Source organism: Protobothrops mucrosquamatus, unplaced genomic scaffold, assembly GCF_001527695.2.
Source record: "Protobothrops mucrosquamatus isolate PMUCROS unplaced genomic scaffold, P.Mucros_1.0 scaffold914, whole genome shotgun sequence".
NCBI lineage: Eukaryota > Metazoa > Chordata > Lepidosauria > Squamata > Viperidae > Protobothrops > Protobothrops mucrosquamatus.
Window position 1 is genome coordinate 251,198 of NW_015387165.1, and position 13,820 is coordinate 265,017.

A 13,820-nucleotide genomic window follows, 5' to 3' on the forward strand; every position below is an offset into this window, starting at 1 on the left:
AATTAGGTTTGTACTGTCATGTATTAGCAAAGAACTTTTTCCCTTCAACCTGAAATCCTATTTTAAAATTATTTTTACCTTATTCCTGCACCTGATGGTAAAGAATTTCATTGTTTAATTCTATGAATTGTACATCCCAAAGGTGCTTTTTTCAGGAGGCAACTGGACTTTCTTGTTTTTCTTTGAAGACATTTTGCTTCTCATCCAAGAAGCTTCTTTAGCTCTGACTGGATGGTGGGGAAAGGAAGGATTTATACTCCTCGCAGACAGCTGGTCATTTGCATTCTTTTACAGAGTCGTTGAGGCCATTTGGAGGTTTACCTGTGTCCTCAGGGTCACCTGAGCAGTGCAAATGTGTGTGGAGCCTTCTGGGCTACAGGATGTTTTCTGCCCTGTGTCCCTTCACTGTTGGGTCTGTGTTGTGTGCATCTCAAACTGAAGTGCAAATGGTTCCTGTAGTCTGCAATGTTTTCTGGAAATCCATTCATACTCCCGCACCATTCAAGTAAAGAAAAACAAGAAAGTCCAGTTGCCTCCTAAAAAAGTACTTTTGGGACAACCATGACCTGGATGACTGAGAATCTCCATGGACATATGAATTGTACAAGATGCCTTTTGCTCTGAAGTGATTTGCCTAAAATCACTGAATACCAATGACAGGGTTATCAAACCAGGACATTTTGGACCCTTAGGTGACTGGTGGTGAGTTGTGAAGGAAGACTAAAAATTTTTTTGTCCAATCTGTGTGGAAAATGAAGTCCAAAGGGGTAAGAAAGCAAAGCAACATAGCCTAGAATTGTTTGCTATGCATCTCCACTGCTTTGTATCATCTATTCTAGACAATTGAACCCACATATTTTATTTACTACGTAGTCAATAAAGGTATAGTAATCATATTGATCTTCTGAAACTGCCCTGAAACTACCTCCAATTCAGGAAAAAGGGAGCATGACCCAAATGATATTCAAGATCCATTTTTCATTCTTGTTTTCTTGTTTCACTTCATGCTATGCCCTGATTTATGTTTCAGGTCTAATAAATGTATATCTCTGCATTGGTTTTTTTTTAAACCCAAAGGATGTATTTCATGCTGAAATATTCTGAGAAAGACTTCTAGAAGATTACTGTCTGTTTAAATAACTAATTATTGTTGACATTTTACAATCCATGGAAGTGTTCACATCCAAAAATAATACTGTTTAATTGTTATAAACTTAGATGTGCTGAGCAAAACACTCTGTTGGCATTTTAGCTCTATTGGTTTTGATGGAGTTAAGCCAAGAGAGTTTAACCACATTTTCTTAAATCCACAATTATATTCAATCTAATAATCTTCTTGAGGAGGAAAAAAATCGTTCCTTTGTAACAGTGCAATTTAACAGAGATGAAAGTTGGCAGGGATAAGAGATGGAGGATATCTATCAGGACCTGTCATATGACTTGATTAAATCTTACTAGATCTTATTTTTATGAGATAGCTTCATAACTTTCATTCATTTGAGGCAGTCAAAGCTTTTTATTTAATTGTATGGCTGCAACTTTACTGATAAGATTTTCTTTTCAACTCTGGGTGATTTAAAACATTGCATACGTTTGCTGAAACAGACCACCTTATTCTACAAGTCTTCTTCATTGCTTTCAGAAGTCAATGGCGAAGGCCAACAGGAATAACTCAGGCCCAGTAGCAGCTATTCAGATCTATCCTTAGTCCTTAATATCAGCAAGATGCTACAACTATAATCTCGGATTTTACTAGGGCTGAAATGTCTGGAGAACAGGTCACTTGTCTGAAGGTAAGGTGACCAACCGTCCTCCTTTAGGGAGGACAGTCCTCCTTTTGTGAGTTCTGTCCTCCCTCGAAAAGTGTCCTCCTTCATGTCCTCCTTTTCGATATTTGAAGACTAATCTGCAGGGCTTTTTTTTTCTCATAGAACGCTCAGAACGGCATTCTGGCACCTTTTTTGATGGTTTTTTTTTCAACTTTTGCATGAGCTGTGCTACTCCCCCTATTGCTGCTGAGTGCGCCAAAACACCTGGCCGGCAAACTTTGCACATGTAAGTTGTCTGCAGCGAAGACGAATTGGCAGGAACTTTGCACCCCTCCCTGCTACCCAACTACAGCATCTCCTAGTTAGTCCCGAAGATACCTGGAGGAGACTGGAGTGGCGACGCCATGGTAACTTTCTCTTGATCTTCTGCCCTGCTACGGCAATAATGGCTGCGGGCGCAAGAGGCAGGGGCGGCAGGGCTGCTGTGGGCGGGGGTGTGAGGGACGGCAGTGGCCGGCTGCCCCCGTGCTGTGGGAGCCGCAGGGCCTGCTCTACACGGGACTGCGCAGGGTGGGTGGTGGTGCTGGCGGGGCGGCTGCAGGCAGGGTGTGCCAACGGCGGGCTGCCCCCTTTGGCCGGAGCCAGCGCAGCTGGTGCTTTGGGAGCCGCGGGGTCCGCTCTACACGGGGCAACAGTGCTGACGGGGCGGCTGCGGGCGGGGGCGCGGCATGTAAGCATAATTACAATATAAAATGTTATTGTTACAATTGTTTTTTATTATGCATTTATCATATTATAGTGTATTCTGTATTATTGTTGCAATGAATAAAATGTTTCTTTTATTTATGATATTTTTTTCTTCAATTTATTTGTGTCTTTTTCATTATAAAAAAAGTTGGTCACCTTACTGAAGGGGCAAGGCCCTTGCCTGTTTCTAACCTGTTCCACTCTTATGCAGTTTTCCTTTTCAGTTGCAGTAACCAATTTCTCATTCATTCATTCATTTTCTTTCGCTGCCCTTCTCAATCCAATTTTTTCTCTTTGGTGATCAATATCCCAACAATTAAAACCATTAAAACATAAAACCAGTTACAAAATATACACACAGGCAACTGAGAATTATCATGATAATTAAATTAAAATTAACAACACAACCAGGTCACAGGGCCCCTAACACTTTCAGGATCCTAGGCTCATGCACGAAACCAGATCTTTAGAGTCTCATGAAAGACTAACAAGTTTGGGGCCATCTTAAGCTCTAAGGAAGGATAATCCAGAGGGAAGGGGCTACTGCCAAGAAGATACACCTCCTAATCTCCACCAGCCAGCATTTTTTGACAGATAGGACCTGTAGCATCCCTAAAGTACTAGACACACAGACAAAAAAAAACAACCTTGGAGACAGTTTTCCCTTTATGTGGGGGTTTTTTTTTCATGTGATTGTGGCTACCTAAAATTTCAGCCTATGGCAGATACAGAAATAAGAAATTGTTTTTAGCACAGTAATCAATATTCCTCAATAACTCATGATGAGATGGCATCCGTCTCTTTGTGTAAGTTTCTATACATACCTAATGTGTATGATTAGCTACGATTATTAAGGTGATCAACTTTTTTACAATGAAAAGGAGGACACAAATAAATTGAAGAAAAAAATATCGTAAATAAAAGAAACATTTTATTCATTGCAACAATAATACAGAATACACTATAATATGATAAATGCATAATAAAAAAATTTGTAACAATAACATACTGTATTATATTGTAATTATGCTTACATGCGCCCCCACCCGCAGCCACCCCGCCCAGCACTGCTGCCCCTCCGTGTAGAGCAGGCCCCATGGCTCCCAAAGCACCAGCTGCGCCGGCTCCAGCCCTGGGGGTCAGCCCGCCATCAACACACCCCGCCTGCAGCTGCCTCGCCAGCACCACCGCCCACCCTGCGCAGCCCCGTGTAGAGCAGGCTCCGCGGCTCCCACAGCATGGGGGCAGCCGGCCACCGCCACCCCTCACACCCTCGCCCGCAGCAGCCCCGCTGCCCCTGCCTCTTGCGCCCGCAGCCATTATTGCCCTAGCAGGGCCGAAGATCAAGAGAAAGTTACCATGGCGTCGCCACTCCAGTCTCCTCCAGGTATCTTCGGGACTAACTAGGAGATGGTGTAGTTGGGTAGCAGGGAGGGGTGCAAAGTTCCTGCCAATTCGCCTTCACTGCAGACAACTTACATGTGCAAAGTCAGCCGGCCGGGTTTTTTCATGCGCGCTCAGCAGCAATTCCTATTGGCTTTCGAAAGCCAATAGGGGGAGTAGCACAGCTCATGCAAAAGTTGAAAAAAAACCATCAAAAAAAGGTGCCGGGACACCGTTCTGAGCATTCTATGAGAAAAAAAAGGCCCTGCAGATTAGTCTTCAAATATCAAAAAGGAGGACATGTAGGAGGACACTTTTCGAGGGAGGACAGAACTCACAAAAGGAGGACTGTCCTCCCTAAAGGAGGATGGTTGGTCACCTTACGATTATGTCATTTGGCTTCACATGTGATTGATGAGCCCCAAACCTTAACTTATGACAAACTCCATCATCTTCATGTGATAAGCAAAGGGAGTGAGTAGTTGTTTTTGTGGGTTTCCCCCCCTCTCATCTAACTCAGATGTGGGAGTTACCTATGCTTCCTCTGGAATTGGCCCCAAATGGCATTGTTTTGGGGAGTCATTGGTGTGTTTCCTCCTCATTCTCAAAATGATTTAGGGTTTATTTTAGTGGTGTCTTGGAATTCCATTCTTGCTACAAAGTGGAAGGAATGTTGCTATTGTGTGCAGGCCTTTTTGGTAGGGTTGCCAGGTCTGCTTCCAAAAAATAGCGGACAAGCGGGGGGGGGGGTTAAGTAGTAAAAAAAGTAGACTGTACACTTTAGATTACGTACCATTTCATCATAAAGCTTTTGAATAAAAAAAATTGTCCACTATTTTGTGAAAAAAAATAGTGAACATAATGTGAAAAAAGTGGACTGTCCACTCAAATAGTGGACACCTGGCAACCCTACTTTTTGGTAATAAATCTCTGATTATGAATATGAAACAAAATGCAAGGTAAGAGTTGCCTCCTTATGGGAAAATTGTGAGAATGGCAGCACAACATCAAAGAAATTTCAGGGGCATCCACAGAGGCTCAAAAAATAGAGACTGCAACCAAATGATTGAGGCCCCAACTAGTTTTTATATGAATTGAACAACACACGTAAAAAGGCGGATGACACAGTCATGGTGGCCATTTTGTCTTTTTTTATTCCCTCCCCACCAGATGGCCCTAGAGATATTCATTGAACAAAAGACTTATAACTATGAAAGTTCAAGAATTCATAACCTTCTCCTCATCATTTCACTGCTTCAGGAGAAAATTCTTTCTCCACCTAATTGAGGCATGGCTAAGAAAATGCAGAAGACATTTTCAGCAGAGTAACAAGCGAAACACATCCTTGGAATTCATCCAGTAAATTTGTGAACACTCTCAGCAAAGGTATCTGGGGCTGCATCAAGGCGAAAGAGGCATGAAGGTATGATTAAATTTAGGATCACAGTGTCGCTCTTCTTTTTCTCTTGACAATAGTTTTGGAATGTTAGTTTTGCTGTGGAGAATTTGTTTCCTTTTTCTCCCTTTTTTCCCCCTGAGCACTTTAAATGATGACTGATTACAGTCACACCAGTTGCATTCACAGGTTAGTTCATTCTAAACCTTTTACTGTGTAATTAAGTAGAGAGGTTTTGCCACATTTACTTTTAATTGCACGCTTTTCTTCAGCCTGGGTAATTCCAAAGGTTTTCAGAAGTTCTCACTGATTGCATTTGCTTTTCAGTTGTCCAAAGGAAAAGGATTCTCCCTCGCCTCTCTTCACCCCCAATGCAGGATGGTCCAAGGTCCATCTTTTCTCCTCTTCCTTTGCAAAACCTAAACTATATTCTAGATACTGATTGTGTTTGCCAGGAATATCACTGACACACATATACACACCGCATTTTAATTTTCAAAACATTATCTTGTGATTGTAATGTATTTTGTAAGATTCCTTGGAGGAGCTTGGTTTTGAAGAGTGCCATGGAAATTTTAAAGCAGGGGTCTTCAAACTTGGCCCATTTATGACTTGTGGACTTCAACTCCCAGAATTCCTCAGCCAGCATTGCTGGCTGAGGAATTCTGGGAGTTGAAGTCCACAAGTCATAAATGGGCCAAGTTTGAAGACCCCTGTTTTAAAGCAAGCATTAAAACGGAGAAAATGTCATGTAGTTCAAAACAACTTAATGGCACATAATCAGTGTCGATACTCTATGCTTTTATTGTTATGCCAATATGCAGCTTGCAAGGGTTGGCAATACACAGAACGGTTTGGGTCTAAATTCAGTTAATAAATCCATTCCAGATTTCACAATTAGGACAGTCATAGGTATCACTCTGAAAATTAAAGGAAACATTTTTCTCCAAAAAGCCACTATAAACAACAGAAATCACACTTAATGGTGGGATCTCTCTGAAATATTCCTAATAAGCCATGGGAATGACTTCAATCCCTAGGGGTGTGGGGGGCTCACGTAGTCAGAACTTTGGGTTAAGGTTTAGCAAACCTATGTTCGAGATCCGAGTGCTGCTGCGTGGCAGGTTGAGCTCCCGTCATTCGCTCCAGCTCCTTGACGGGGACATGAAAGGAGCCCCCACGCACGGGTATCCTCTGAGCAACAATGATGACACTGGCTAATTCCCTGCTGTTTTCCTTCCCATTTGTGTTCTTCCTTCATCTCATCAAACTTGATATTTATTTTCTTCTGATCACATGCGTGCTCTTGCCTGCTGTTGCTTTTAAGTTGAAGTACTTCCTTCAGCCTAGAGCAGGGGTGCCCAACCTTCACAACTTTAAGACTTGTGGACTTCAACTCCCAGAATTCCCCAGCCAGTATGGCTGGCTGGGGAATTCTGGGAGTTGAAGTGCACAAAGTTGCCAAGCTTGCCCAACTCTGACCTAGAGTCTGCTTCTTACTTACCAGATAGACCAGTTCTTACCATCAGTTCTCCCTAGGTTAAAGAAGTAGAGTTTCCATTTTTCTTCTTTCTTACAAAAATGAAACCAAACTGCTCCTTTGCTCTGCTAAGAAGACAGAAGCCCCCCCCCAACCAGGAGAAGTGTTATATAAATTCTATTTAAGTTTGGTCTTTTATCACATTATCCAAATGTGTATGCTAATCTCAGGAGAACAGCTGTGGCTTGCAATTGTGTGATAACAATAATAGCGCAATCCTTTAAATTCAATCCAAACTATTGTATCAGAAAGGTACAACAACTGATTCACCTGAAACCATGATGAATTATTCTTATGGCTCAGCCAAGCTGGAATTATCCTGTACCTCCTGCAGTTTGAGAGGTCAAAAGGTAGCTTCTCCTTTCTTGATTTCTGGGTTAAAAGGAAGTCTTTTCTTACCTGGTAAAAAGTGGATTTCTTACTTTCAGGGATCTTTACAGGATTAATTGGCTCAGGGCACTGGAGAGTTTATAAAAGCTTTTGGGACGTGCTTTTGTAGAGGATTCTACTAGAGCTATGGCCATGTCTGAACAATTTCCAGGGTGGCACTTTCCATTGTGCATCTGTGACATTGTGAACCTTCGAAATGCTGCAGACAAAGCACGTACATATTTATTGGGAGCATTTATAGCCCACTCTTTGCCCAAAAAGGAGTCAAAGGGGCACAAAGATGAATTCTAAAAAAAGGGTCTCTTCTGTCAGGCTTACAATCCAAAACTATAGGAAATGGCCAGGAAAAAAAAAAAAAAAGAGAGAGAGAGAGAGAGAGAGAGAGAGAGATGGGGAGATAAAAGAAAAACTCGGGGACTAATTCTTCATCCTCCAAAGCTCTACAATTATCAGTACAAACTCAAACAGGCTGCTGAAGGTTCAAGAGTTAGGTTCAGCAAGTGTCTTGGGAAATCTAAACAATTTTCAAAAGGTCGGTGTGTAAACTCTGCAAACAATTAGCATATATCAAAGAAATGCTTTTTATTTTGCAATTTATATTCACCAGCTTTCTGCCTTATTCTGAAATAAGTATGAGAGTTCTGTGTCCTCAGCCGAGAGAGGCATGCTGGCTTGAAAATCAAAGCAATGTTTGTTCTCTTATTTGTTTGGGAGTTTTGTTCGATAATGAAGGCTCCATAAATACGTCCTGTTGCTCATTCATACATAGTGACTGATTAGATGCCATCAAGCTGCGGTTGACTCTTAGTGACCACGAAGGTTGGTTTTCTCCATGACAATTTTGTCCCTAACCTGGTCTTTCGGGTCGACCAACATTGCACTCCTCACCACTACATACAGGTAATCCTCGATGTACGACTACAATTGAGCTCAAAATTTATGTTGCTAAGCGAGGAATTTGTTAAGTGAGTTTTGCCCCACTTTACAACCTTTCTTGCCACAGTTGCTAAGTGAATCACTGCAGTTGTTAAGTTAGGAACACGGTTGTTAGGCAAGCCTGGCTTCCCCTTTGACTTTGCTTGTCCGAAGGTTGCAAAAGGTGATCACATGACCCCGGGAAACTGCAACCGTCATAAATGTGAGTCAGTTCTCAAGCATCCAAATGTAACTCACGTGACCCTGGGGATGCTGCAATGGTCATAAGTGTGAAAAATGATCATGTCACTTTTTTTCAGTGCCGTTATAACTTTGACTGGTCACTAAGCAAAGTTGTTGCAAGTTGAGGACTACTTGTATGTAGGTGTAAATAGTCTTTACATTATTCTTTCTGGGGAATGGAATTTTATACTTTAAAAAAACGATTAAGAAATAATAAGGGAAGGAAGACAAGATAAGAAAAGGAGAAGAAAACATAGTTCAACCTTGTTTATATCCCACTGTTCATGTTAGCTCACCATATCTTTCTGTTCTTGCAAGCTACCTAACATCTCTACCGTGTTTTCCCCCAAAATAAGACCCGGTCTTATTTTTTTATTTTTGCCTCCAAAAAAAGGCACCAGGTCTTATTTTCGAGGGTGTGTGTGTCTTTTCTACAGTCTCACTTGGCAGTAGCAGCGGCAACGACAGTCCTGTCCAGCAGGCCCACTTCTTCTGCAGTCGAAGGAAATGCCTCTGCAGTTGAGAACCGAGCTACGGATTGAATCCGTAGCTTTCCGGAAGGCCTCTGTCGGCAAAATGCAGCTGGGGGGTGCCGCAGAAGAAGTGGGCCAGTGAGGCGAGGCAGGTGTTGATCTATGGGAGGCCTGGCTGCAACTGTAAGCTCCACCCCCCCACCCCTGCCCTAGCTTGATTTTTAGGCATGTGCCTCACCCCAAAACTGGGGCTTATTTTGGGGGCAGGGCTGGCTCAGGAATTCTGGGAGTTGAAGTCCACGAGTCATAAAAGAGCCAAGGTTGCCTACCCCTATATTAGGCCCACCCTGCAAAATCAAGCTAGAGCTTATTTTTGGGGTAGGCCTTACTTTTGGGGAAAGTAAGACCTACCATACATTATCATCCGTTCTTTAAACGGTTCACCTCTGTTTTTGAAGATTTCATCTTTGTTAGTCTTTTCCCTTTCTCTTGACACATTCACTCTTCCTTCATGTATTTGTGATGCGATTCATTGTCTCCATAGGATAATCCATCTTGACATCAATGTCTTTTTGCCATCTCCCCTTTGCTTTCTGTGCTTTTGAGGTTTTAAAAACTTCTACTAGTATGCCAGCTCTCTACTGGAGGTTTCCATCATCTTTGTCGCGCTTTTCTGCAGTCTTTCCTGACACCCAACATCTTTCTGGTTACTATATTATAAAAGAGAGAGTGCAGAAAAAAACAACAAAGATGATTAGGGGGCCTGGAGGCTAAAACATATGAAGAACGGCTGCAGGAATTGGATATGTCTAATTAATGAAAAGAAGGGGTGACCTGATAGCAGTGTTCCAATATTTGAGGGGCTGCCACAAAGTATCAGAAGGCAACACAAGAAACAATGGATGTAAACTAATCAAGGAGAGAAGTAACCTAGAATGAAGGAGAAATTTCCTGACAGTGAGAACAATTAACCAGTGGAATGGCTTGCCTTCAGAAGTTGTGGGTGCTTCATCACTGGAGGCTTTTAAGAAGAGATTGGATGGTATGGTATGGGGTCTCCTGCTTGAGCAGGAAGTTGGACTAGAAGACCTCCAATGCCCCTTCCAACTCTGTTCTTCTGTTTTTTGGTTATACTTCTTTTGAACTATTCACGCTCTATTGTATTCAAACTACAATCGATTCAAAATCTATTCATCCTTGGCCCTAATTCCTCTTGTTTTACTACACAAGATAGCTCGTTTTCAATGCGTTCATTTTATTTTATTTCTCCTGATATACCCAAACTCTCATTTCCATATAGACAAATGGATAGAAGCATGCCATTATTCAGAGCTTTTTTTTTTGCTTCTTTCAACAAACATTCGTTCATTTTATTCGTCACGATAGACCATCTGAAATAATATAGGCACGATAAAACAACAAGAAGGAAAGTCTTCTTCACAATGTCATTTTACATTATTTTCCATCTATTCGATAATTTTTTTGTGGTTTATCAAATGTGTTTATGTACATCTTTAGTAGGGAAGCAAGTGAACATTTGAAATTAGATGCACGATTGTGACAACAAAACTAGATTTATTTTTTTTTAAAAAAGTCATTTTAAGCATGTGTAAAAAATATGACTCTTTTGTATTTGTGTGTATTTAGGTGAGGCTTGTTTTATATAAGGAATGACAATTTCTACCTTGCTGTTTTGACAATGTAGTGGAAATCCATGTAATTAGTCCCTATGATCTATTTCGGCTATTAGTCCTTTTTGTACGTATTCCAAGTGTCTTGTATTTGAATCAATAATTAGCCCAGAGTGCTTTGGTTTTTATCTTCTCTTTTGTCACACACTGAAGAATTGCCATTGATCATCTTATTTCTGCCTTGATCATTACCCAGAGCATATTTGGATGCACGTATTGATTACATCAAATTACATTCTGAAGTTTCTAGCACAACGTTGATGTTATGAAACAGAAGAAGAGCTATGCTGGATTGGGCCATAGGCCATCGAAGTTTCTCTCTTTGCAAAGAGATGCAACCGAGAAGCACATCCACAGGGTCTAATTGCAGTTGATCACACCCATTCAGCTCAATACTCAGCTATTCATATTAGGACACATATTGGCTTTGAAGAATATAGTCTTCACATATAGTGAAGACAATATGTACCCATTTGGATAGCTCTCAATAGGCTTATCCTCCAACAAGGTATTGATTCCTCTAAGACTTTGGTGGCCACTCTGAATAAAAACTGGACAATAGGCTTTCTGCTGCAAATTGCATCTCCTTCCCATCTAACCTATCTTCTGATAATGTAGATTCTATAGGTAGTCCTCAACTTACAACCATAACTGAGCCCAAAATTTCCATTGCCAAGTGAGACAGTTGCTCGGTGAGTTTTGCCTGATTTTACGACCTTTTGTTCCACAGTTGTTAAGTAAATCACTGCAATTGTCCTGTCAGAAGGTCACAGAGGTGATCCCATGGGCCCAGGACACTGCAAGCACCATGAATATAAGCCAGTTGCCAAGCTCCTGGATTCTGATCATGTGACCATGGGGATTCTGCAACAGTCGTAAGTGTGAAAAATGGTCATAAGTGGTGCTTTTTTCAGTACCATTGTAACTTTGAACGGTCACTAAATGAATAGTTGTAAGTTGAGGACCACCTGTAGATAATCCAACTCTGTTGCCTGGCAATCATGCTGTACCTGGTCCTATAGTGTTCCCAAGCAACTGGCTTTCAAAGGAATACTGGTTCTGATCTTCAAGGTTTAGCTTAAGCTTATCATTGATTAGTTTGTTTTTTCTTCTGTTTACATTCACCTAGTATAACAACAACAACAACAACAACAACAACAACAACAACAACAACAATAATAATAATAATAATAATAATAATAATAATAATAATAATAATAATAATAATAATAATAATAATAATAAAGTTGGAAGGGACCTTGGAGGTCATCTAGTCCAACGCCCTGCTCAGGTAGGAAACCCTATACCATTTCAGACAAATGGCTGTCCAGTCTCTTCTTAAAAACTTCCAGTGTTGGAGCATTCACCGCTTCTGGAGACAGGTTGTTCCACTGGTTAATTGTTCTGTCAGGAAGTTTCTCCTTAGTTCTAGGTTGCTTCTCTCCTTGATTAGTTTCCACCCGTTGCTTCTTGTCCTGCCCTCAGGTGCTTTGGAGGATAGCTTGACTCCCTCTTCTTTATGGCAGCCCCTGAGATATTGGAACACTGCTATTATGTCATCCCTAACCTTCTCTTCATTAAACTGGACATACCCAATTCCAGCAATCGTTTCTTATATGTTTTAGCCTCCAGTCCCCTAATCATCGTTGTTGCTCTTCTCTGTACTCTTTCTAGAGTCTCAACATCTTTTTTACATCGTGGTGACCAAAACTGGATGCAGTATTCCAAGTGTGGCCTTACCAAGGCATTGTAAAGTGATATTAACACTTCACGTGGTCTTGATTCTAAGCCTCTGTTAATGCAGCCTAGCACTGTGTTGGCCTTTTTGGTAGCTGCAGCACACTGCTGGCTCATATTTAAGTGATTGTCCACTAGGATTCCAAGATCCCTCTCATAGTTTTTACTACTGAGCAAGGTAGCACGTATATTGTAGCTGTGCATTTGGCATGGTAACCATCTTGTGAGAAGTTGTCATATTTCTTTCTGGTATGAGAAGTACACCTGCCACTTCATTTTATTGGAAGACCCTCCATGTTGAGTAAATGAACAGCAAAAGCTAATGAGAATTTTTGAATGGCTTTCAACAGGAAGATGAGACAAGGAAGACAGGACAATGACCAGAATTGTGGTGCACAAGCAGGAGCTGTATACTGAGCTGTGAAGGATGAAGAGATAATCTCCTGAATACCTGCTTATTGCAACAGTATTATGTCGTGAGCATCCATGGGAAAACAAGGGAAGGCAATAATGATGTCATGACATTATTGTGCATGATGGAGATTGGTGGAAGAAAGATGGCTTCTATCAGATGTCTATGGTATGTCCTAACCACTTCTGACTGTCCATTCTGGGTGATTCTTGTATGTTTTTAGGATTAAATCTAGCAGGACAGGTTTTTTAAGCAACTTTATACTACAACTGCAGATAAGTTATAATAACTTCTTTTTTTTTTTCCCAAAAAATTTTTTTATGAGTTATAATAACTTCTAATCCTAGTGGTCATAATGGACCACTTTTTAAAAATATTAGTTTAAAGTAGTGCTTCCCATACCTGGGTAAATTACCCCAGATTGGGTAAAAGTGGTTTTTCTTTGGGTAATGTCACACAAACTCCTTACTCACTACAACAAGGACATTTAAATTGAATTAAAGATTGCTTCGTGTACTAAACTATATTGAAAAATCTCCCAAAGTATTCCTACTTAAGACAAAAATACAATGAAATAGCCAATAGTAATTGGTTGCAATAACATAAAGATAATTCAGTGTTTTATAATACAGTAGTCCTCAAGTTACGGCGATTTATTAGTGATCATTCAAAGTTACAATAGTGCTAAAGGAAGGGACTTACAACTGTTTTTTAAAGTTCAGTTAGATTTTCTGATAAACACTCTTAGGTAATGAAGGAAAAAGTTCGAGAAACACTTCTGATTCCAAATTGCTGCCATAGCCATCATTTCCCAACCTTTTAAATGTGTTGGAACCCAGGAATGAGTGTTCCAGTGTCAAGGCCACCCATAAAATCAGAATGTCTTTACGTATTAAACATAATTTATATTTAAATATAATCTATATAATTATAAATTTAGGTATATATTATTCACTAGCTGGGTTCTGCTCTACTTTGTCTTTCACAAACTGATAAATTCATGGCTCGTAAACTGCATGTTAGCCAAGATATTATGATTAGGAGGTCTCCCAATTAAATTACATCCTTCCCCTAAAGGCATTCATGTTATCAGCTCCCCAAACTTAGTACTCTCCAGAAAATGC